This window comes from Numida meleagris, chromosome 1, assembly GCF_002078875.1.
Source record: "Numida meleagris isolate 19003 breed g44 Domestic line chromosome 1, NumMel1.0, whole genome shotgun sequence".
NCBI classification, from domain to species: Eukaryota; Metazoa; Chordata; class Aves; order Galliformes; family Numididae; genus Numida; species Numida meleagris.
Window position 1 is genome coordinate 84,282,808 of NC_034409.1, and position 25,144 is coordinate 84,307,951.

The 25,144-nt window shown below is 41.5% G+C and overlaps 1 long non-coding RNA gene across 1 annotated transcript in view; it reads right to left on the minus strand.

Annotated features, from left to right (window-relative positions):
- Positions 22,379 to 25,144, minus strand: part of LOC110400557 — a 35,111-nt gene continuing 32,345 nt past the window's right edge. The window contains exon 3 of the long non-coding RNA XR_002439935.1: positions 22,379 to 23,022. This is a non-coding gene — a long non-coding RNA (uncharacterized LOC110400557). The remainder of the gene's footprint in view (positions 23,023 to 25,144) is intronic.

Below are 25,144 nucleotides of genomic sequence, written 5' to 3' on the forward strand. Positions count from 1 at the left end.
TCAGAATATGACTAAGAATCCCAGTAGAATGTTTCCACATTGTATTAACTCTGCTGTTAAGTTACTTCTAGTGCAAGATGCTGCAAACAGAAGTTTTCACTTTTTCTGAACAAACAGACACAACACAGTCAATGACAAAATAAGCCTCCTACAGATTTTTATTTCAGGCTGTCTTCACTAACTGTAAAGAAAACTAAATAGACATGGAGCTGAGAATTTCATTGGCCCATCAAGGTCCTCTCCTACCATTTGTGACAGTAATGTCAATTTTGCTTCCAGATTGGAAAAACTGGAAAAAATTTTTCTTCCATATTGGCATATAAACACCTACCATGAACACCCAGTGACAGCCCATCTGCAGAAACCAGAATGAGAGCCTGGTAATGCCTGGCATGTTCAATAAGCATATACTGTTTATCCAGTGAAGATTTTTGTCAAGGATGATGACAGATCTCAGATAAAATACAGATCTGGAAAAATCCCACTCCAAATATTTTGGTATTTGCTACAAAGCAATTGGCATTCTTCTGTGGTCTCCTGTAGCAGCTAGCATCACTGTCTTCACAGAAAATTACAGCACGTACAGAAATAGATAATTACACAAACTAATGCCTTTGAGAGAAGTTTATTTCTAACCCAGGCAAGCAGGAAGTTGCTTTAGGGCCTAAATCAGGAACACTATTATTCTTTAGAAAGTCATCCCCTGAGTAAGATGACAGTGGGTATTTTTATTATTCTGAGATATGACTAATTCCTTTCTGTATTCTTCTTTGCCTCAGTCTTGTTGAGGTCAGCAAATATACAAATTTTGCCTTTTATCAGTCTGACATTTATTACTTTTTTTATTTCCTCGGGTATCTCCTTGTTCTTCTATTACAAGTTGATAGAGCAAAAAAAGGAGCTCATGACCTGTGTGGAATCATTCAGAATTTTGAAGGCTCCTATCTTCATGGCTGCAAGGACAAATAAATACCTATTTAAAAATATTTATTTTTCATTGTTATAAAGGTAAAAATCACCCAGACTTAATATAGATATTACACACAACAGTGATTCCGGTGAAAAGTGGGTATCAGCTGGAAACAGCTCAGTGAGTTTCTTGCTCAGTTAGTTTATGTGAATACTTCCTGCAAGAGCCTTATCAGTGTCATTTCTCTGAACAAGGCCTATTTTGCTTGCACTTCGTTTTAGAGGTGTAGGAAAGAGATGTCCTTTGGTTCATGTCTAGCCATGCATTTCACACATTGTCAGATGCTTTTTTTCTGGAAGTACTTTTTCAGAAGACACAGCCTCAGCCATTCCATTTGCCCCTTTCTCTGAAGTATGACACCCTTAGAAGAAATGTAAGATGGCTTCAGAAATGTTAGGGGATTCCTACTTGAAAAAGATACTAAGACATATTCTGCAGAGATAATATATTCCTTCATATGGGCACAGATTGAGCCTCGTAAAGCTGCCTATTTTCTGTCCAAGTTTGGGTTTTACATTTCTCTCAGCTTTGTTGAGAACCATTTACTCATCTGTCTCACACATACACAAGGAAAAACCCATACATTTGGTGCCTACCAATGCAAATTACTTCTAGAAGCAGGCATCTTGTCAGTGCAATGAAATATTAACTAGACATCTTGAGCTCTTCTCCAAATATAAATATCTGTCTGTAAATCGTTACCAGAGGCAGATGAGGCACAAATCAAAATTTAAACAGATCTTTTTCAGAAGAAAAAAAGTATCTTTGTAGGCCTATAACAAAAGGCATTTGGATGACTTACATAATAGATAAGGGGAGTTATTTCTTCACAGAAAGTACCCATTCAACTAAATATTTTTAAACAATTAATAGATTCTCTACTAAAAGAAAAGTTAGGTGCTGAGGCACATTGACATTGATTTAAGAATAACTGGATACAAAAGAGCAAAATAACACTGAGCATTAAAATGGGAAAAAGTATCTTAAGAACAAACTGCAGGATTCTTGGACATTTTTACAGACCAACACTAGTAAAGGACCTTATACTTAATCTAGAGCAACATCTTCAAATTATATCAAGATATGCGACCCACATCCTTAAGCTTCAAACGTCCAGAAGTAAAGTGTACAGCTTGATCTCTTCAATGCAAAGATGTGAATGCTTTCAAATGATAATTACTGCGTGTATTTAAGCCTCCCAACAGAGGGTGGAATGAGGCAAGTGCCTTTTCTTGAAAGCAAGGAGTCTGAAAAGTTAAACTGGACGTCCAAGTGGCTATACATATGATTCATGATTGACTAATAGCAAGAGTTGGTGCAAAGTCTGAATATGGGTAAGGGCTGAGAGCTGGGACATCCCAGTTTTACTGGAAAGGATTGAAGTTAGAGGATTGGAGAAGGGGAAAAGGGTGGGCCCAGGGCTCTTTGCAGTGGGAAATGAGCTTTATGGTGGTGGGCTGGGAAGACAGGAGAGCTTGTGTTATCAAGTTTAAGTTGTTCTGGTGAAAAATGGGATATTTTTCTAGGGAAATCTAAGCCGTTGTGTATGGGTTTATACATCACATTCAGGAGAACATGTGTGACCCAGAGCTATCAAGGGCTACACTGAATGTTGATCTCTGAGGGCTCAAATTAGCTTGAGGTGCCCTGGATTCCTTCTGCTTCTCTCTACAACAAAAGGAGAATAGGATGGGAAGATGTGGTGCTGGAAGCAAGGTACCATATAGCAAAGAGCTTCCAGTCTTCAGTCAACTGAGAACAACCCAAAAAATTATGCTGTAAATCAGTGGGGACAGACCTGGTGTCCCACTCTCAAGAAAATGTAGTTATTGGATGATCATAGAATCACTGTATCATAGAATGGGTTGGGTTAGAACGGACCTCAAGGATCATCACATTCCAACCACCCTGCCACAGGCAGGTTTGCCAACAGCTAGATGAAGCTCTAGATCAGGTTGCCCAGGGTCCCATCCAGCCTGGCCTTGAATGACTCCAGGGACGGAGCATCTACAGCCTCTCTAGGCATCTCACCACCCTCTCAGTGAAAAACTTACCCTTGACATGTAATGTAAATCTTCCCTCCTTTAGTTTAAAATTGTTCTCCCTTGTCCTATCACTATCTACCTGTGTAAAAAGTTGATTTGATAGTAAAAAACTCTACCCATGTAAAAAGTTGATGATAGTGGGTGCTATCCAGTGTGTAAGGCAAAAAATCTGTCAGGCATTTTCTTCTTGCTTGAATTTTGAGACAATTCTAAGAATGTATCCTCAGTTAATTATACTCTTCACTTTCTCAAAGAATCCTGGAATCACCAAGGTTGGAAAAGACCTCCAAGATCATCTAGTCTAACTGTTCACCTACCACCAATATTTCTCCTCTAAACCATGTCCATTAGTATAACATCTAAACATTTTTGAACACCTCCAGGGACAGTGACTCCACCACGCCCCTGGGCGGTCTTTTCCAATGCATCACCACTCATTTTTTGAGAAGAAATTTTTCCTAATATCCAACTTGAACCTCCCCTGGCACAACTTGAGGCCATTGCCTCTCATCCTATTGCTAATTATGCAGGAGAAGAGGACAACCTCCACTTCACTACAAACTCCTTTCAGAGAGCTATAAGGTCTCCTCTGAGCCTCCCCTAGACTAAACAATCCTGGTTCCCTCAGATGGTCCTCATGAGACTTGTGCTGCAGACCCCTCACCAGCTCCATTGCCCTTCTTTGGACATACTCCAGGGCCTCAATGTCCTTCTTGCAGTGAGGGGCCCAAAACTGAACACAGTACTTGATGTGTGGCCTCACCAGAGATGAGGACAGGGGGACAATCACCTCCCTGCTCCTGCTGGCAATAAAATTATTTATACAAGCCAGAGTGCCATTGGCCTTCTTGGCCACCTGGGCACACTGCTGGCTCACGTTCAGCTGAGCATTGACCAATAACCCCAGGTCCATTTCTTCCACAGTCTTCCAGCCACTCTGCCCCAAGCCTGTAGCATTACCTGAGGTTGCTGTAGCCAAAACACAGGTCTTGTTGAACTTCATCCCACTGGCCTCAGACCAGCGATCCACCACACTGAGATCCCTCTGAAGGGCCTTCCTACCCTCAGGCAGATTGACACTTCCTCTCAGCTTGGTGTCATCTGCAAACTTACTGAGGGTGCACTCAATCCACTCATTCAGGTCATTTATAAAGATATTAAACAGGACAGGCCCCAATACTGACATGAGGAACACCACTTGTGACCGGTTGCCAGCTGGATTTAACTCCATTCACCACTACTCTTTGAGCCCGGCCCTGCAGCCAGTTCTTTACCCAGCAAAGGGTGTACCTGTCCAAGCCATGAGCTGCCAGCTTCTCCAGGAAAATACTGTGGGAGACAGTGTCAAAGGCTTTGCTGAAGTCTAGGTAGACTACATCAACAGCCTTTCCATCATCCACCAGGCAGGTCACTCAATCATAGAAGGAGATCAGGTTAGTCAAGCAGGACCTGCCTTTCATGAACTCATGCTGGCTGGGGCTGATCCATGTGGTTGCCCCACACATGCCACGTGATCTCACTCAAGCTGAACTGTTCCATAACCTTTCCTGGCACTGAGGTCAGGCTGACAGGCCTGTAGTTCCCCAGGTCCTCCTAACAGCCCTTTTTGTAGATGAGAGTTAACTTGGCAACCCTCCAGTCCTCTGGCACCTCTCTAATTGATCAGGAACACTGATAAATGGTGGAAAGTGGTTTGGCAATCACCTCCGCCAGCTCTCTCAGCACCCTCGGGTGGATCCCATCTGGCCCCATGGACTTGTGGCAGTCCAGGTGGAGTAGTAATTGTTTCCACCTGAACTGTGGGGGTTTATTCTGCTCCCTATCCCAGAATTTCAGGTCAGGAGGTAGAGTACCCCGAGGAAAATTGGTCTGACTTTTAAAGATGATGTAAAGAAGGCACTGTGAGATCCTCAGCCTTTCCCTTATCCTCAGTGGTCAGGTTCTTTGCCACATACAGTAAATGCTGGAGATTCTCCTTAGCTCTCCTCTTACTGTTAATATATTTGTAAAAATGTTTTTTGTTCTCTTTTACCACCATGGCCAAGTTGAGTTCAAGATGGGCTTTCACCTTTCTAATTTCCTCCCTGCATATCCTAACAACTTCTTTGATCTCTCCCATTGTTGCCAGTCCCTTCTTCCACAGGACGTAGACTCTCTTTTTCTCCTGGAGCCTCAAAAAAAGTTCCCTCTTCACCCACGCTTGTCTTCTTCCTTGCTGGCTCATCTTACAGCACAGGGAACAGCCTGCTCCTGTGCCTTTAAGACTTCCCTCTTGAGAAGTGTCCAGCCTTCTGGGACCCCTTTACCCTTCAGGAATGAATCCCAGGGGAGCCCTGGCTTCATTGCCTTTTGCCTTCCTTTTATAGTACAGACACTTTCAATGCATATCTTTTGAAGGCAGAATTATCTGGGCAGTGCTATAAATGTGGTTCTTTCTGGTGCAAAACAAGAAAGCATCCTTACTTCTGAGCTGTTGCATCACAGTTGATGGATTTTTGCTGCAGTACGAGATAACTACTTTCTTGCCTTTGCCATTGAAACTGTTTGCACAGTTAAACTCTACTCAACTGTGAAGCTTAAGTGAACAACTGTATAGCATACAAAACAGAAGGTTCTTTACTCATATCAAAAGCATCCGAAGCAAAGTTAAACTTTCCCACTTTTTTGGACTTGACGGTCCAGGCCTGACTCAATGGAAGTGTCAAAGCTTAGGGACTTGAATGATCTCTTCAGCTATTACCTATACTGTGCATCCTAGCTATATCCTGCCAGTGTTTGTGTCAGCTGAGTGTGTAACATGCATCTCTTATGTTCCGGTTTACTCTGGAGGGGAGCTTTGGTGTGTGGGTGGTCAGAGAGCTGTGATGCAGATATCTCCCTACCAGGATGTCCAAAGAAGCCAGAGTACCAGAGTGCTGCCAAGCTAACTTGTCCTGTATACCCTCCTATAGGTACAGGGGCTGCACTTATAAATTTCAGCTCCCATTCACTGGTTCTGTGCAGATCTAGCACAGAAAATGCATCCACAGGCATCAAGTTGGAAAATATCATTGGCATTTTGAACCAGCTATGATGCCTCAGTCAGTATCAGTGTCCATTACACTAGGCATTTGTACATAAGGAAACCTTTCCATGTACAGTCTGAATACACACAGCAGCACTTTTCATGTGGTACAGAAGAGTAGATATCTAGTTAAGGTTTCTGGCTGCAGAGACAGGACAATTTTAAGCTGTCTCTAGCCTATCAAAAGACATCCTCCCACAGCTGACAGATCTCTGCCTGATTGCTTTAGAGGGTAAGTCAAAAGCAACTGGTTTTGATGACAAATTCTTTCTTTCTCAGCAGACTAAAAAAGTTGGGTCAACCTATTCCAAAGGTTAAAAACAGTTCGGGTCAATGTTAAATAATTAGGAACCCAAATTCCACTGAAAAATCTCTAGAAGACAAAAGATCTGCTTACTTTCCTCCTGGTCTTTACATTGATTACAGTGGCCTTCAATTAAAGTTCCAAGTAAATTTTATGTGAACACTAAGTGAGTAAATACTTGAGCAGCAGAAATTTAAGATCTGGTAACTCAAAATGCTGAAAATCTTGTTTTTCTTTGTTTGAGAAAGGAACCCTAGCTTCCTGAAACAACACCTCTGGCTTGAGCTCTGATCTGGAGAGTCTGGCTGCTGAAGATGCAAACCCTCCCAGGTCAAACCACTACATCACCTACCTACCGACAAGAAGCTGGTGGATTTTTTATGTGTTCTTTTTCTTAGGCAGGTTAGTTTTAGCTATATCTCTGCATACAGGTGCTCACTGCAGCAGCACATGCCAAGTAGCTTTCAACCTGGCTCTTTTTGGACCCAGTAATAGTAGCCTTGCTGATGGACATATCAGCTGGTGTGAACAGCTTATCGCCTCAGCTTGGCTTTTGCAGCCCATGTTAAACTCATCGTGCAAAACCTTCATTATTCTCAGTCAGCTCAGGCTAGATCTACACAAAAGTCAATATTACTGCCAGATGCAGTGTAGGTATATCCCAAGTTTCCAAACATATGCCAACCTTTATTCTTTGTGCTTGTTCCTTGGCAGTATTTCACTGTAAAAGTGTAATGATTCCACCCCCACCCCTCCCTTTTTATACAATCTTTTCTTCAGTTGTACTAATCTCCAAAGGCTCTGAATTTAAAGAGCAGCCTTATTGATTTACTACCTAGACCAAGATAGAGGGGGAAAAAGGATGGAAACAAACGCAGATTATATTGAACAGCTATGTGAAGGATGCATAAATAGTTAACATTAAAATGTGAAGAGCAAGTTAATGGCATAATGTCAGAGTCAACTGCTGGTAGAGGTAGAAAGGTTAAAAATGAATACTCACTGAATATAGCCTGTTTCATGCTGATCTTGCATGAGCCATGACGCTTGCCTTTTTCAGAGATCTGAAAACCTCAGGCATGCTCACAACCATCGCAAAGAACAACAGTAATATCTGGGCTGCAGAAGGGATCAGGTATCCCCAAAAGCTTTTCCTGCTCCTCTGATTATTTAGTACCTGCCAGCCACTTGCTTAAGCACTGGCGACTTTAGGATGGATAACCAGATATGGGCTGTTTATCTGGGGAGACAGAGAGAGAGCAGGAGGGATTTGCCTGTGTACAATGCTCCTGCCTTGTTTTTCCATCATCTCAGCATTTGGGTTGTATGGTATTTATATTTATATTTTCCACCAAAGGGAATGATAAAAGGAAAATAAAAACATAATTCAAGAATCAGAGCTAGTGTACAACCAGCCTGCACAAACATTCATCAAGAGCTGTGTCTGAGGGAGAGAAGACCAACTCCTCAAGCAAAGTGGCTCCTGTACCTTACACTAGTGACAGAAAGCAGAGGACAGACCAGAGATCCCCTAAATAGAAATGATAGATGACTTAGTATGCTTCAAAATAAGGTTTGTTCAGTTTGATATTCACCTAGCCCTCAGTCTTTTCCAGCAGAAATGCACACACACACACACACACATACACATACTTCACTCCCAAAGTAATGCCTCCTATTTATTTCCATGGAAACTACAACAGATACAAAGAGAACAAAAACGCTATTTGATAGAGAAAATTCTTGTCTTACACATCGCTGTCACACCTGCTGAAACATGCCATTCACAGCCTCATGGTACTCACATCCACTGTTTGGTGTCCATAAGCATTCAGCAAGTGTCAACGAATGTCAGTAGGTGCCCTTTTTTCTGCATGGAGGAATTCAGTTCCACATCTTTGCTTCTTATGCACTCCCATGCCAGACACCATTTTATCAGATTGCCCTTCTTCTGCCATCTGTCACATGGCACCAAAATCTAAGAGAATCTTGGTGGGAAGGTTCAACCTCTACTGCTGTCCTACCAACATCCACCTCTGGTATAATGGGCCACATAATAACATAGGAGCCATTACTTTTGGAGCAGCCCTCATGTGTGCTTATACGTACATAGATATATATATATATGCACTTATATATAGATGTATATGTGTGTATATTTATCTATCTATATATACACACACATATTTTCTTGGCTTTGAAAGGAATGATTGCACCAGATTTCATCGCAGTCCTTCAGTGGCTTTATTTGAAGCTGAGCAGATAAATACTGTTATCAAGGTCTTCGGGGGCTCTGTCTAAACTCTTTAGACATATTTGTTCAAAATGAAAATGTGAGCTGGAAGCAAGCCAGGTTTTCCCCATCTTCCTTCATTTGCCTTCTGCCCTCTCTGGAGATGCCATGGGTATATATACATGCTGCTACATGGGCCTGTCCTCCCTGAATTTTGATTCCCTCAGGAGCTGGGCTACTGTTAGGGAGAGGGACTGGGACTTGAGCTAATTCACAGTGGTTTTACTTTTTACAGCTACTATATTTACTCTAACTTTTCCTTCCCTTTCCTAATTGCATGGCAACATAAGCCCATATGTACCAGGAGGTGTGTGTACGTTGCCTTCAGAGGCAATTTGCACAGCTTCTGTTTCCTGTCATTTGCCTTACCTGTACACTAGGTATAAATTCCTGCTGCAGGTCTGCTCAATTACTGTTGAAGGGTCACTGAGCAGGTAGAGGGAGGAAAAGTAGGCCATCAATAAAGATAATAATAATACAGAAGAACTTCTGATGCTCTCTGCAAATCAACGATATTGTTCTTTTGTATGTCAAATGAGAACATGTGACTGATTACAAGATAAGCTTAGAAAGCAGCTGAAAGTCAAACAGAAATGTCTTAACTACCTCCTTGTCAGCTGAAAGCATCACCAAGGCTATTGTTACCAGCATAGCTAGTAAGCTTGCTGCATGCAAATAACACATGATTTATTTCACAAACTTTGAGATAAACCCAGTAATCATTTGAATTGCTGTTAGTCTGAAGCATACTATAGAACTAGCAAGAGGAGTACTCAGGGAAAAAAAATGGAGGGAAATATGTGTAAAATGTAATCCTGTTACCATTTGCTGCATAGTGAATAGTCGTCGGCACAAGAAATGAATAAGCTATGGATCTGGATATCCCTTGGACCTAGGAGATGAGTTGTAGATGATTTTTCATTGAGCTGACCTTGTAATCTAGACAGGTGTTCAAAATGTGTAGACACTGCTCTCTTTACTGTGGAAATACTGCCCACATTTTTTTTCCTTGCTTCATGTTTATTATTATGCTTAATTGGCCAAAATGATTGACATGTTTCTGCTTCAACACAAATTCTCCTGGGTCGAGGGTTGGGGCTTAGCAAGGGGATTAGAAATAGGCTTGAGGTGATGCTAATGAATTCCTGTCTAGAACAAAGCAAGCAAGGTAGAGAACAATAATATTACATTTTTTCAATGGATTTGTTCATGTTTCCTCTCCCCAGTCCCTGAAATTAATATGTTCTTTACGTTTCCATTTTCTATTTGGCATTAAATCATGAGCATTTAACGTTTGAAAAGTGCAGTTTATAATCAGTTGATTCATTATTTAATGGAGGACCTATTTCTTCTTCTCATACCTGGAAAATGATTTTTACATTAAACTGTTACTTTCTGAAGATGCAACTGCCACAAGCACATGGGACACAAAACACACAGCAGATGGGGTTGTCACCTGCGAAGAGATTGAGAATAAGTTTTATTTCCCTGAAGAAAGTCTCTGTCTGTGTGCCACTATCATGAAAATGTCCGTTTTCTGGCTCGAGCTTAAGCCAAATTAGCCCGCTGCCAAGTGATTACCTGCCTGTTTTGGCATTCACTGCTTTCTTTTTGTCTCAGAGCCATACATTCCTGGAGATGGGACAGAAAGTTCACAGACTGGGATTATTAAGGTGTGGCTGAAAAAATCAACACAGTGGTGGTTCTTCATATTTCCATTATTTCTTCCTAGCAATTAGAGGTGCACCAAGATCTGAACTCTTAATGAAAAATGATGCCAGTGGCACTATGGGATGTAATTGTAGCTCTAAATGTAGAGATGATAAAAGTCACCATTGAGCCAAGGGCAGATTAACTGTCTAACTCTGTGAGGCCTGAAGTGTAGAACTGAAAGAAATCAAAAGTACTGTACCAGGTACAATTATTAATAAAACCATTTTCATAAAATCACAGAATCATTTGAGTTGGAAGGGACCTTTAAAGTCATAGAATCATAGAATCCTTAGACTTGAAAGGGATCCTTAAATGTCATCTAGTCCAACTCCCCTGCAATGAACAGGGACATCCAAAACTAGATCACATTGCCCAGAGCCTGATCCAGCCTCATGTTCCACCACCTTTCTGGGCAACCTGTTACAATGCCTCACCACCCTCACTGCAAAAAATGTCTTCCTTATATCCAACCTAAATCTGCCCTCTTTAAGCTTGAAACCATTTCCCCTTGTTCTGTCACAACATACCCTGCTGAAGAGTCTTTCCTTGCCTTTCTTACAGCCCCCCCTTTAGATACTGAAAGGCTGCTATCAGGTCACCTTGGAGCCTTCTCTTCTCCAGGCTGAACAGCCCCAGCTCTTTCAGCCTGTCCTTGTGGGGAAGGTGTTCCATCCCTTGGATCATTTTTGAGGCCCTCCTCTGGATGCGCTCCAACAGGTCTGTGACTCTCCTGTACTGAGGACTCTGCATCTGGATGCAGTACTCCAGGTAAGGCCTTACCAGCACAGAGTAGAGGGGCAGGATCACCTCCCTTGACCTGCTGGCCATACTGCTTTTGATGCAGCCCAGGATACAGTTGACTTTCTGGGCACATTGCTGGCTTATGTCCAGCTTCCCATCCAACAGTATCCCCAGGTCTTTTTCATCTAGCCCAGTTCCAAGGGCATCTAGCCCTGCCAAGTCCATCTAGCCCAATTCCCCTGCAATAAACAGGGACATCTACAGCTAGATCAGGTTGCTCAGAGCCCCGTCCAGCCTGACCTTGAATGCCTCCAGGGATGGGGCTTACACCTCCTCTCTGGGCAACCTGTTCCAGTGCCTCACCACCTTCACTGTAAAAAACTTTTTCATTTTTCCAGGCATGTGTAGTTGTAAGTGTATAGAAATGAAGATCTGCTATATTAAAGGTGCCACAAATCTTCTGAAATCTCACAATGTCTTCAAGCTATGTGTTTTTCTTCAGCTTTGTGAATTCTCTACTTGAAGCTCAACTTCAAGTGAAATTCTTTTTGTCCATGTTGAGTCTGCACACATAATGTGCTGCCAAGCAGCGAGGTGCTCAGAAAAGCTTGCACATGCAACACCAGCACAGACACTTCAGATCACGTAGAAAGGAGTCCGAAGTCTTTAGCCCTCTATCTCTGAGGTCCACAGAGATAGTCACCTGTGTGGAAGGCCTCTGCCCATTGCCCCTTCCCCCTTCCCCTTGGCCCATCTACCTCTGTCTGTCAGAGCTCTCCAGCTACTTCAGTCTGCAACCCAGACGCACAGCTATGGATAAGACCTTTGACCTTTGGATTCAGAGCATGAGGTTGTTATGCACTAATAGCAGATCTTTAAAGAAGATCCTATAGATTATCCTATAGATAGGATAATCTCTGTCCCCTCTTGATGGGTGAACTGCAGCCTGAGAGCTCTGTGATATCAGCATCTTCCCTGGATGTTTCCTAAAGGAGAAGTATCTGGCCAAAAAATCCAGAGCATGCCCTCCTCTTGCTGTAGTTTTGTCCTCTGCTCATTTTTTTCTGTGTCATCATGAAAATCAATCATGCAGGCTACCTTACAGAGACAGAACACTAGGGCAGCTGGACATTTAATCTGACGCAGGATGGCATATATTTGTTCTTTCCTCTTGCTTAAACTGCGCTGGATTGCTTGTGATGAATAGCTCTAATGGCCCATTTTCAAATCTGCAGATCAACTATACTGCTGGGTTTTGGTGTTCTAGCAAGGTAGGGTAAGGATTATTAAGGCTTTAGAGAGTTAAAGAGGAGATTAAGTGTAACCCACATTGAGGGTATAATAGAGAAAGAAGAAAAAGCAACAACAACAGAAAAAGAGTTAATTTATTGGAAAAAAAATGTTTAAGTTTAGGGTTTTTTTCATTTTATGATGGCAGAGGACTTTAAAAGAATGCACCTTAAGACTGTAACTTTTACTTCTTATTGGCAGTAAGTCTAGAAACTCTTATGAAAAACTCCTGTGACCTGAACTGTACAAAATAACTGTTACTAAAAGCCCTCTCAGTTCTTGATCATTTTCTTGTGACTGAGCCTTTGTGTCACTTGATATGTCACACCTGACTTGCATTTCCTTTTGCTGTGGTCTGTATATTAATGCTGAAACTGCAAGCAGAGGGAATAGAGGTATAGAAGAATGTGAATAGCCAGGATTCTTAGGCTTTGAAATGACACTCCCAAGAGTTTTAAGTGAAAACACATGTAGATCTTTCAAAAATGTAAATAAATCCTTCACAATTGTTCTAGAATTCTTACCCTTTTTGTTCAGCTTTGTTTCTAGCCAAGAAACTGTCTACATTCTTAGTCTAAACATATTCCCCTTGTCTTTACTTTTTCATAATTAAACACACTTTCCTTAGTGTGTAATCCAACTGAGGCAGGCCTACATGATTGCCTTTCCATGTTGTTATAAATTAGAGCCTTCTCTACAGAAAGAGGGATGAAATCTGTGAGTCTACCCAAGCAAAATATGAAATAAAACAAGACCCAAAACAGGTTTAAATATCTCCACAGTTTGCCTAGGCCTTCTTAGACTCTACAGCACCTGGTAGTAACAATAAACAAGGATAGGCACTTCTGGTGCCTTTGCTGTGGTTCTGCATGTGTCTGGAGAAGTGCGTTGTTTGAAGATCCTGACTGGCCCCACGGTTTTCATACGCAGCTCTCTACACTTAGACACAGGTGGTAGTGCTTAAATGTCTTCCCAAAGAGAAACAGTAATCTTTATATGTAAATTCAGCACTTTCTATGCAACATCAGAAATGATGTGGCTTTCTTTTACCTTTTATTGGCAGCTTGCACATGTGAGAATTTCATAGTAGTCTGTGATGGAGACATCCAAATTACCAAGACATTTCCTATAATTCAGAAACAGATGAAAAATGATCCTCTCAGTATGAGGTTAAGGGACAGTAGGATGAGATGTGTGCATTTGTCTACTGGAAAGAACTGGCTTTGCTCATTGACCGCTGCTGTATTTGAATCTGAATAGAGTGCTGGATAAGGTTTGAAAAAATTGTACAGCAGAGATTCTTAAAATTTGCCAGTTGCCAAAGATAACTGGGCTTTGTAGTTAGATAACTTCAATATTTGTAATATTCAAAGCATTTCCTGTAGTAAGCACAGAAAAGTACAAATGAATTCTAAAAATGCTGAGATAGCTGTATCTGCTTATCTTAGGTAAAATGGAGAAACTTTTAAAGGCCACTCATTGCTCTTTGTGCGTCTTTACTTTTGTTCAACTAAACACAGAAGTATGAAAATAGAGATTGGCACTGAAAACCGAAAGGGAGGTTTGTGGCATTTCAGGTTTAGTTGAAAGTAGGATCACTTCTTTCATAAAATTTTTCAGAAAAATTTCAGAAGTGAGTATTCATATTCATTTCAGAAGTCTCGCTGGTTCAAAGAGGACTCTTATCTTGGATTTATTTATCTTCAGTTGAACAGATTCTTAGTTTTGCATTTAGCCTGCCTGGTAGTTAGCTCACTTTCTTTTAAACTTAATTTCTTTGCTAACATAAAAAAATTGTCTTGTGATACAATGTACAGGAAGAGGTTTGGGACTCATTCCCTGCAGATACTCATTTCGGATGATCCTTCTTCACTATCACTAGATGTTTCCCTGAGAAAAGCAAGGCCAATAAATGCTCAGACTAGAAACTGCTAAGAAAACAATGGGCATGCTTTCAGGTGCATGGTACAAGGAGAGGCTCTTCTCAGGAACCGGGGTGACTTAGGAGAGGCAGACTCAAACCTAGCCAAAGCGTATTGCTTCATCTATTTCCTTAGGAGAATCACAACAGCAGATCTTCAGATATATAGGTTGCTCAAAAAGTAATGTCTCCTATTTATTTCCATGGAAACTACAACAGATACAAAGAGCACAAAAACACACTTTGATAAAGCAAATTCTCAGCTACAAAACATGACTTTTCAACATAGTCACCACCATTAGCTGTGCATTTTCACCAGCAATGAACGAGAACCTGCATGCCACACTCAAAATCTGCATGGCTGTGTGGAATGTGGCTTGTCTTCCACGTTGCTGTCACCACTGATGAAATGCATCACCCACTGCTCACATCCACTGTTTGGTCTCTGTCAATGTTCAGCAAGTGTTGATGAATGCCAGTGGGTGCCATTTTTTCTCACATGCGGGAATTCATTTCCACATCTTAGCTTTATCAGTAATTTGATGCCATTCTGTCAGACTACCCCTCTGCTGCTGTCTGTCGCACAGCAACAAAATGTAAGGGAATATTGATGGGAAGGTTCAATCTCTACTGCCATCCCACCAACATCTGCCTCTGATGTTGTGAGCCAATATAATGAAATGGGAGGCATTACTTTTGGAGCGGCCCTCATATTTGCTGCATGCTTCATAAGAGACTGCTGATCCCTGCTACATCTCTGAAATATCCTGTGACCCCAGTTACAGTCATTGAAGCATGTAAAAATTACACCACTGGTCTTTTGAGATTGCTTTATTATTCATTTCTTTTATCACTTTCACAGCTTGCACCGTCTTATCATATTTCCTTACTTTGATTCTTGAGTTTACACCTGCAGTTTTACAGAGATGAATTTTTTCTGCTGCCATTTCTCAACTGTCTGTCCTATCTCACTGTAACCTTTCTGTGATTTAGGCTTTCTATTGCTCTGCTTCCATGCAAGTCACATGGCATACTGTTAAACAGCACATTTCTAGTATTTACCAGACATTTCTTCAAAGTGAAGGAATTTACCTTCTAAACTTCAGATTGCTTGCTTGCATTTCATGTATTTTTTATTGTTTCCTCGGGGGAAAAAAAAAAGGAATTACATTCATAATATATAGCTCAATGCACTGTGGATAAGTATCCAGTAAATGCAGAGATTAAATAATGCAACAGTTTAAGTTTAATTAAAAAAAAAGTACTTTCAACCTGAAAATTTGACATTCATCTTGATATCCCCACACAACTGCAGATGTTATGTTAGTCCTGTTAGCAACGCTAACATCCAACAAGGTAGAGGTCATCTCTCTCACAGACTTTTCAGACAAAAGACCATATTTGAGATATAGCTTATATTTGATGTCCCTGTTTGCCTTGTGCTTTTAAAATGTTCAGTGCAAACACAAGTTACAATAAGAGCTTTTCTCTGCACGCAGCTCCCCTTTTCACCTGAACAAGCTGCTAAGAAACCAAACAGCCACTCCTTGCCCCATGAAAGGCAAAAAGGCTGTTCAAGTAGCCAGTGGTTGTGTGAGAGCAAACAGAAATGACTCACCAGCTGGTGTGGGTGTACTGTAGGCGATGGGATGTAATCCCGCTTTGACATCAGGTGATAGATTTGAGACAGAAGACCTTTTGAGATCCCCAGGTCATCTTACAAACAAGCAGAAGAGTTTCCAACCCTTCCCAGACTGCTAAATGACAGAAATGGTAAGCTAATGCCAAAGGAAGGAACACTATCTTGCTCTGCTTCTTGTGGTGTTTGATTAGGTGGGCCTATCATCAACAACGCAATGCAGGGCAGGAGCCAGTATGCCATTCCTATCACTAATCAAAACTACATGGCCTGGGTGTTTTGCTCTACCAGAATAGTCCTTCTGGCTACTGCAACTCTAGTGTTACCAGCGTGGAAAGAAAGAGAGTGAAAAATCAGGACCCCTGATCAATATTTAACTTGTTTTCCTGAGTGAAAATGACAGTAAGGAGAAGAACAGCTAACGAGAGGGCGGAGAACAAACAGAAATTGTGAACTAAGGGACATGAATAGAATATTGTCTAGTCCATCTTTCTCTTGGCTGGTGTTGGGTGTTCCTGGTTTTGTTCTGATATACAATCAGAAAATTTACCACCTCCACCTCCACAGTTTCCGATACAGTGCCCTGATCCCATGGAAGCTGAGCTGCTTCAGGACAGAAGATCATGGCTCTCAGTGCGCTGTTGGTGGGGACTACAGGTGGCTCCTCTGGGGAAAGCAGTGTCACAAAACCATTCTTATAGACACAGTGTTCAGGCCAGTACTGTAGAGCCTTTAAAGAAGGAAACCTGAGGTCAACATTCAATAAACTGGTTGATGACGTTGATGGGCATTACTTGCTTTCCAGTCCAGGAGGAAATATAGAAAGGGTAAAAAAAAAAAACAAAAAAAAAAACAGTGAAAAAAAATCAGAGAAATGCAGCAGAAGAATATGAGGAGAAGACGAAAGAGAAAAACAAACAAAAAGACGGGCTCTGAGATCGATGGAGGAACATAAAAAAGAGAATAAGCTCCTAGATGCGATCTTGTTGAAAATGTAAACTATAGTTCTATTTTATTCATAAGGGAAACCAATCTGTCTTAAAGATTTTTTTAAAATCTCCTTCATATCAGAAAAATGACCCATAAATTCCAAAAGAATGACACAAGTTTTCCCTCCTTTTTGCTTCACTCACTAGCCGTAGCTTTCTTTGTGCTTTCATTTACCTAAATCTTGTCTTTTCAAACCCAATTCACTGGATTAACCTTGTCATTCAGCTAGCAAGGTTTAACTCAAAGATAAGCTTCAGAAAGGGATTTCGGTGAAAAATAAGTCTTCTGCCTCCTCAGCCTCCCCCAACTTGGACTTAGCCATGGAGGCTCTGTATCAGCTGACCTGAAGGACATACTGGCTTGGTGCCTGGATATAACTCATATGTTTCTGAGCACTGGCCAAAGGAGGCTGACAGCAAGCAGAACATATGGAAGACTTTTGCCTGTTTATTGGTGAGGCCTAAAACAAGAATCATAGAATCATTGTAGAATAATAGAATTGTTTGAGTTAGAAGGGACCCTTAAAGATCATCTATTCCAAATCCCCTGCAATGATCAGGGACACCAACAGCTCCATCAAGTTGCTCAGAGCTCCATCCAGCCTGAGCTGCCCCAGGGACAGGGGCATCCACCACCTCTCCGAGCAACCTGTTCCAGTGCCTCATCACCCTCACTGTAGAAAATGTGTTCCTTATATCCAGTCTAAATCTCCTCTCTTTTAGTATGAAACCATTTCCCTTATCCAGTCACAACATACCCTGCTGAAGAGTCTGTCCTCTTCTTTCTTACAGCCCCTCTTTAGATACTGAAAGGCCGCTATCAGGTCTCCCTGGAGCCTTCTCTTCTGTGGGCTGAACAGCCCCAGCTCTCTCAGCCTGTCCTTGTGAGGGACATGCTCCATCCCTTGGATTGTTTTTGTGGCCCTCCTCTGGATGCACTCCAATAGGTCCATGTCTCTTCTGTACTGTGGACTCCACATCTGGACACCAGTACTCAAGGTCCAGCAAACACCAATACAAAGCATTTTCAGATTGGAGAGGAAGGTAAAGTAGACTCTTGTTATGTCTGAGAACTGCCAAGGTAGCAATAACATAGAGATTGAGCATCGGAAACTTTCTGCACTGCAAAATTTTACTGGCATCACGCTGGTTTGTCCAATCAAAAGGCCTTTCTGTGGAAACTAATGTGTCTGACGGTGACTGCAAATTAATTTGTGCTTTGCTTGCTTTAGAAACATGGAAAAGTTTTCACATGGTGAACTGCAGAGCTTTTGCCTCAATCTGTTGTGAGTTTTGAGTGCCTGGCAACCCAAAGCCATAGCACAAACCAAAGTAAAACAGAATGAGCATTGATGAAATAGCTCTCACAAAGATCTGCAACAGGAACATACCATTATAATGGCACATGAATTGCATTTTTCAGCATGCAAATTTTATCTGGGCATCCTTGAGTACCGGTATTGTATAGTCATGACACAGCAGCTTACAGATGCTGATCTCAGAGAACTGGTTTTATTGGTCTCTACTCCAGGTGCAGATGGTCTGATTAAGACATTGTTGGTTTAAAATTACTAAATTTTGGAATGGGGAGGAGGAGCAGCAACCTGCAGTTCCATCCAACTTCGGAATTCAGAAATACTGAATGACACTTCCCCTTCCTCACACTCTCTCCTTTCCCCAATCGATCACAGGATTGACTTAACACCATGAAAGCAGACAATTTCATTTTACAGTCTTTTATATGTCTTCTGGTGCTGGAGCATTTAGGACTTTCATTTCCAGGCACTGTGGGCTAGAAACATACTCCTTTAAAAATAAAGTGAGATTTTCAGGCAGTAATCTCTATGCAGCAGCTATGGCTTTCAGAAAAAAAAAATATTCAGACGAAAACTGCAGAGCCTGTGACTGCCCATAAACTCTCTGTCTGCACTGGCCTTATACAAAAGAGGTCCAGTCTGGCTGAGATCCCAAGACATTCCTGAATTTTAAGTGATAATAAGACAAAGATATAATGTAATGGTCTTCTGCCTTGTTCGAAGCAATCTTGCATGAGCAGATACCTAGATAAAGAAGTCTGTGTTTAAAAACAACAGGAAAAGGCAGTGACTCTCCTGTACATTAGCTGCTGACTGGCACCTTTCCAGGCTCACTAACATCATTGGTTAAGAACAGAACAATAAATGGGAAATATTTAAGATTTTAATTTCTGCTGAAACCTGACCGTGTGGGAGATACTCCTATTTTTTCTGATATATTCCTTCTATGTGAGAGAGAAAGCTCTAGTTAGTGCTGGAATCTTTGCAAGATGAGTGTTCACTGGTGAGCAATTCATATTTGCAATATCTGCATGATATAAAAATACCATTAAAAATATACCTCCTTAAAAAGAGCAATTGCCAAATGCTGTCTTCCACATTGCCTTTGGGCCCAGCAACTTTATTTAGTTTTTGTAAATGTTATTTAGCATTTGGCCTGTGCTGCTGCTACAATTCTATTTGGCTGTCACGGTCACTTTAGGTGATGCTAGCTCAAGTTGTCCCTCTGCAGCTACTCTTCTGAAGACATAACTCAGCCCACTTTGCAAGGGAGAACAGAGCAGATAGACAGCTTACTGCAAATTAAGAATTAGCCCCAGTACAAAAAAAAAAAAAAAAAAAAAAAAAAAAAAAAAAAAAGCTCCTAAAAGAAACATTTCCTAATGCCATCTGCAAAGCTGTGGTAACACGAAGGCTTTCTTGCCTTCCACAGTGGGGGAAAATAAACCTTTGTTGTGTATAGAAGACCCAGGAACCCCTCTAGCATATACAGCATTTTCTTTTAACTCTGAGCAGGTAAAACAGCATTTCAGGCTCCATATGGATGCAAGAGCTTACTTCTAGTAAGAGAATTAATAGCAGAAGCATCTAGCAGTGGGAAACAGAAAATCAGTGGGTAGCAAAATGCTGGCTGATTGATTGTTCTGCTTTTAGGCTATAATTTATAATATGATCAGATTGGTCAAAATTTTTCATCATCCATATCTTGCTAACAAGGCCCAGAACCTAGCAGCCAGCTGGCTTTCATTGGTACTTCCCAATGGTACTTTGCAGTGCCTCCCAGTGACAATCAGTGAGAGGGTGATGGGGAAAGAAGAGAAAGGAGACTTTTTCTGGGTTGCTTTTTTTTTTTTTTTTTTTTTGAGATAAAAGTAAAGTTGATGTACACTAGACATCAACGTTGTTTCTCTTGAAGATATGCCTAGGCTGTGTGTGTGTGTGTGTGTCTATGTGCATGTGTAGGAGGAAGGGGACAATGATGTTACTCTGTCATGGATATTTGGATTGTATGAGTGGTGCTAAGCATTATTGGAAATGTTTAGCATCTTTTTTCTTGATTGGGCCCTTTGTAAGAAAAAGGCATAGTAGGGGAAGGGTGGGAACAAATTCAGATGGGAAAATGCCTTTAACATCTTCCTTCGTGCTTAATTTTGCTTTTACACGTTGTTTTATTCCAAGTGGGAGTGAAATCAAGCTGGCTGGAGAAAAGGGCAAACTACAGCAGAAAAAAAGATCACAGAACCACAGAATGGTTAAGGCCAGAAAGGACTTCTGGGTCCATCTGTTTCAACCCTGACTCACACCAGGCCACCCATAGTATAGTGCCCAGGCATGTTCAGGGGCTTTTGAAGTCCCCCCAAGAGGAGACTCCACAACTTCTTTGGGCAGTCTGTGCTAGTGCTCAGTCACCCACACAGCACAGAAGTGCTTCCTGATAGTCAAAGGGAGCCATCTGTGTTCCCGTTTGTGCCCACTGCCTCTTGTCCTGGCACTGGGCACCACTGAAAAGAGTCTGTCTCCATCCTCTTTGCACCCAGCCTTCAGGGACTGACATACATTGATGAGGTGAGATTCCCCCTGAGCTTCCACTTCTCCAGGCTGAGCAGAAACAGTTTTCTCAGTGTTTTCTGACAGGAGAGATGCTCCAAGCCCTTCATTATCTTTATTGCCATTTGCTGGACTCTTTCTAGTAAGCTCATCTCGGGAGTCCAGAACTGCACCCAGCGCTGCAGGAGAGGCCTCACTAGTGCTGAGCAGAGAGTAAGGACTACCTCCTTCCACCTGCTGGCAGCATTCCTAGCGCAGCCCAGGACACTGTTAGCCTCCTGTGTTGCTATGGCTCATTGCTGCCTCATGTCCAACTTGGTGTCCACCTCCAGGTCCTTTTCTGCAATGCTGGAAATGGTTTGTCATTCCAGAAATGTCAGCTTGTGCTCAAAAGTGGGATTTCTGTGAGCAATAAATCTTGGAAATGTAAAGAAAGAACCAACATTCTTTGCAAAGGGGTCTTTAACCATAAGCCCTTTGCTGTTCTGTCTTTGTTTTTTGTTTTCCAGTATAACCGCTGGGGTGAAATACATAGCGCAACTGCTACGAGGGCTCTCAGAGCCTGGCGTTTAGCTGTTGATGCTGAGTCTTGCCTGGTTTTCTTCAGAACTACTGAACTGATAAAGACAGGCTGAAAGGTCTCGCTGCCTCTTCCAAGAACGCACACATGTGCGAGTGTGAGCGTGTATTTTATGGCCAGAAATTTTCTGCAGCATCTCTTGTTTACTTTTGTGATGGGCCCTAAGCCAGGAAGACTGTCTGCCTCCAGTCTAAATGAGCTTATAACTTTATGGAACATTTTTCACTGACATTTTGGGGATGAGGGAAGTGGACTGACTGTCTGCACAACTCTAGAGATGTCCAGAGAAGTGAAGACTTTGGCAGCTCTGAGTGCCTGCATATACTGTGTCATGTGCCATATATACAGGATTGATTATTCTCCTTTTACTGCATTAAAGCAGTGTGACCAAGTTACCAGAATAGTGTTAGAACATTTCTGTGTTCCTTTGAAAGGAGCCTGAAGCTATCCTATGGCCTATTGCACCAATTCCCTAAATGTATGTTTTAATTTATGATGTTGTCCACAGGTCCTGACAACAGGACTAGAAGACTGCATCACTAAATTAAACAGTTCCCCACCAGGCAAACTGATGAGTAGAGAAAAGGGCACAGAAAAGTACATAGGAATCCAGCTATCTACTCTCTGCTATTTCTTCCATTACAAGTAGTTCCCCTGTACACCAATTTTATTTTAACAAGGAATCCACTTCAGCTTGACTCTACACCTACCTCCTTCACAATTATTTAAGCCTCTCCAGAATGAATTCCTTTATCTTCCCATCTAATAAATATACATTTTAAAAAACGCCTTTAAAGTGTTAAAGGCCTGGTTGAAATAAATAATAATAATAAAAAAGAAAGTAGAATTTGAAGACAGTGAGATAAGTTTGTCCTTATTTCACCCAGAAAATAGAATAGATCATTTATGGTATCAACTACTGCTGGGTAATGTCCTGCAGTAAAAGAGAACACAAGATTCATTGGGTAGTGGCAATAGATTGATTTAATCAAAAAGTCTGAGCATTTACTTGGAATTTCATTCCCTTTTGCAATTTATACAGGGAACACAGGGCCTCAAGCCAGCTTCCCTCTCTATGCGGTGTGTATGCAGTGGTGGCTGCCTCTTGTGAATCATGTCTTTTAAATTGCAGATGTTTGCCTACTTGTCTGCTCAGGACAGCCAAACGCAAGCACTACCAAATTGTTTGTGAGGTCTTGCTGGCTCACCCACACCCAGACATCAGGTTCACCAAGAAGCCAGGTTAAAGTTCATAAAGGTTTTAAAATCATGTACGCTTGTAATCCGCCCTCTGTCTCCAGCCAAGAGGAGTGCCTCTGTGCTGTACTTTTAGGCAGTTCACTGAGACCCAAAGTGCTTGTAATTTACTTTAAGGAAAAGGCAAAGAAATCTGAATTTCCCACACAGGTTGCCTGTTGCCCACAGCTGGAGCCTAAGGAGAATTCCAAACATCACAGGAAGCCTGATAAGTTGTGCTGTGTGCCTTCGGATCTGCAGTGCTGAAGGCAGCGCTGAGGCAGGATTTCACGGCAGAAGCAAGAGGCATGTATCTATTCCGACAAGTTCTTCTCTCCTTGCCCCCTATCGAGCTTTCAGTTTTGTTCTTTCATCTGAAAAAAACAACAAAGCACCCAGCAACAATAACAACAAAAACAACAAACAGGCAGATAAAGAGTATCTCCTGCTTTATATTTATTCAGCTTATACTGAAAGTTTACCAGCAGGCAGAATTATTAGTGCCTGCAAAAAAATAATTTGACCAGACAAAAAGCTCTTGTGTGCTTGATGTGAAAAAGAACCTTGTGTGTTTGAATGAGGAGTGAGGAGTGAAGTGAGAGGAAAGGAAGCTCGAGGTGCAAATGACTATCATGCTGTTATGTTTGCAGCCTATTAAAAACAGTACACTTTCCATTCACTCTAGAAACTCAGAAGAAAGAGTGCTCTTATAGTGGCATTTTTTAACTTGGGGAGTGAAAAATAGGGTCATATTTGATAAAAAGTTACTTTTTCAAATTCTTAGCATATTTCTGCTAAATTGGAAGCAAGAAGGAGAAGCTAACGTTTGATTTTTGTTGACAGGTTTGCAGTCAGGACTATTTCCCTTCCCGCTACTATTTTCTAATGTATATTTTTCCCTGACAGACTTTCCATAGCAGTATGCTAGCGATTGCAAAACCCTGAAGAAGCAACTTGGTGGTTTGCAGGAAGGGATCATTCTTATTAGATGATGTCAGCTGCAGGCTGGCTGCTTGGATTTACAGGACTCCACGCTACTTCAAACTGGAGTAAGGAAAGTTAAAAACAAAAAAGGAGGAAGGAAAATCCTCTGGTACTGATTTGTTGAAGAGAGTTGAATGCATGAGCATAAACAGGTAAGTACATTTTTCCTGTCTGTTTGCACCTTGGAAAACATCAACTAGATGACATCCTCTTTCATAATGAAAGTCATTCCAGTCATTACAGATGAGGACTGTTCATGGAGTCACATCCTACAACATTTTTGTGTACACTTGTAATCTTGTGGGCTGTACAAGTCTGGTGTTCCACCCAGGACTACTCATTCTATGAATCTGCATGGCATTTTGTGTCACTGAAAGAACACGGTATAGGTCATTGCATTAAATTATAACAACAAATAAATCTCCCCAATATGATACAGAACCAGAACCTCAATATAACACTTTGGATTCATTTCCAAAATGTCTGCCATTTTTGCTCTCCTGCTCCCTGAATCTGATTTTTTAGTATCATATCTGAATGGCTGAGTGCCACTGGTGCTGCTTTTAAGATATATGCATTGCAGTGTGTCTGTCAGGCTTTCAGTAAGACTGCAGCTCTCGGTCTGGGAATGAGCCAGATTCATGCCCTTTGGGGTTTTCTTGGCTCAGAGATGCACACAATGCATCCTGGGGCTATTTCTAAAATTATAACGTATAATTTCCCTATCCATCTGGGTACCATGATTGGACTGATGGTATTATGATGCTTGACTTTTCAGGAAAGTACTTTGGAAGAAACAGACTAATAAGATTTTTAGAATGTGTTTTTAAATATTTTCTTTTTTGTTGCCCCATTACTACAACACCAGTGAGGAAGGGGTTGACTGTATGGCAGGAAGATTTTGTCCTGATTTGGGAATGGAAATATTACTTGTCATGTACAACTAATAGACTGAATTTTTACAGATCTCTCCATATTCCTCAACGCACACACAAGGTCATTTTTTGTTCTGCACATATGATAAGTTTGTGTAAGACCAACACTTGGCCTGGCTGATCTTCCTCCACCTCTACCTACACAACCTGACATCTCAAATCTAATTCAGGCTTTGGGTGCAAAGATACACAGCTTCTCTTTATTTTCCCCTTCCTGATGATTTCTGTTAACTTCTGGAAATGCACAAAATCACAGATGTATAATTTTTCATCTCTTTACTTGAGTGAGAAAAGTATAAATCCATCCAGCAACTGGGGGACTGTCTAGCTTGGGCTCGCAGACATTGTACTGTGGTATGGCTTTTGTGTGGCTACCTTCCTGAGACACAAGAGCTATTTTCGCTCAAAATCTTATAGCTACCTCATCAGGCAGAACTGTCATGCTTCCCAGCAGCTGTTGATGATTGCCTTGGTCACCAGCTTACTATGGTGGTGAAGATCCAGCTGCTGGGGATCTCATTGTCACTGGGGTTCTGCATGAAGCTAGATCCCAGTGGAATCAGGGGCTGAAGTTAAG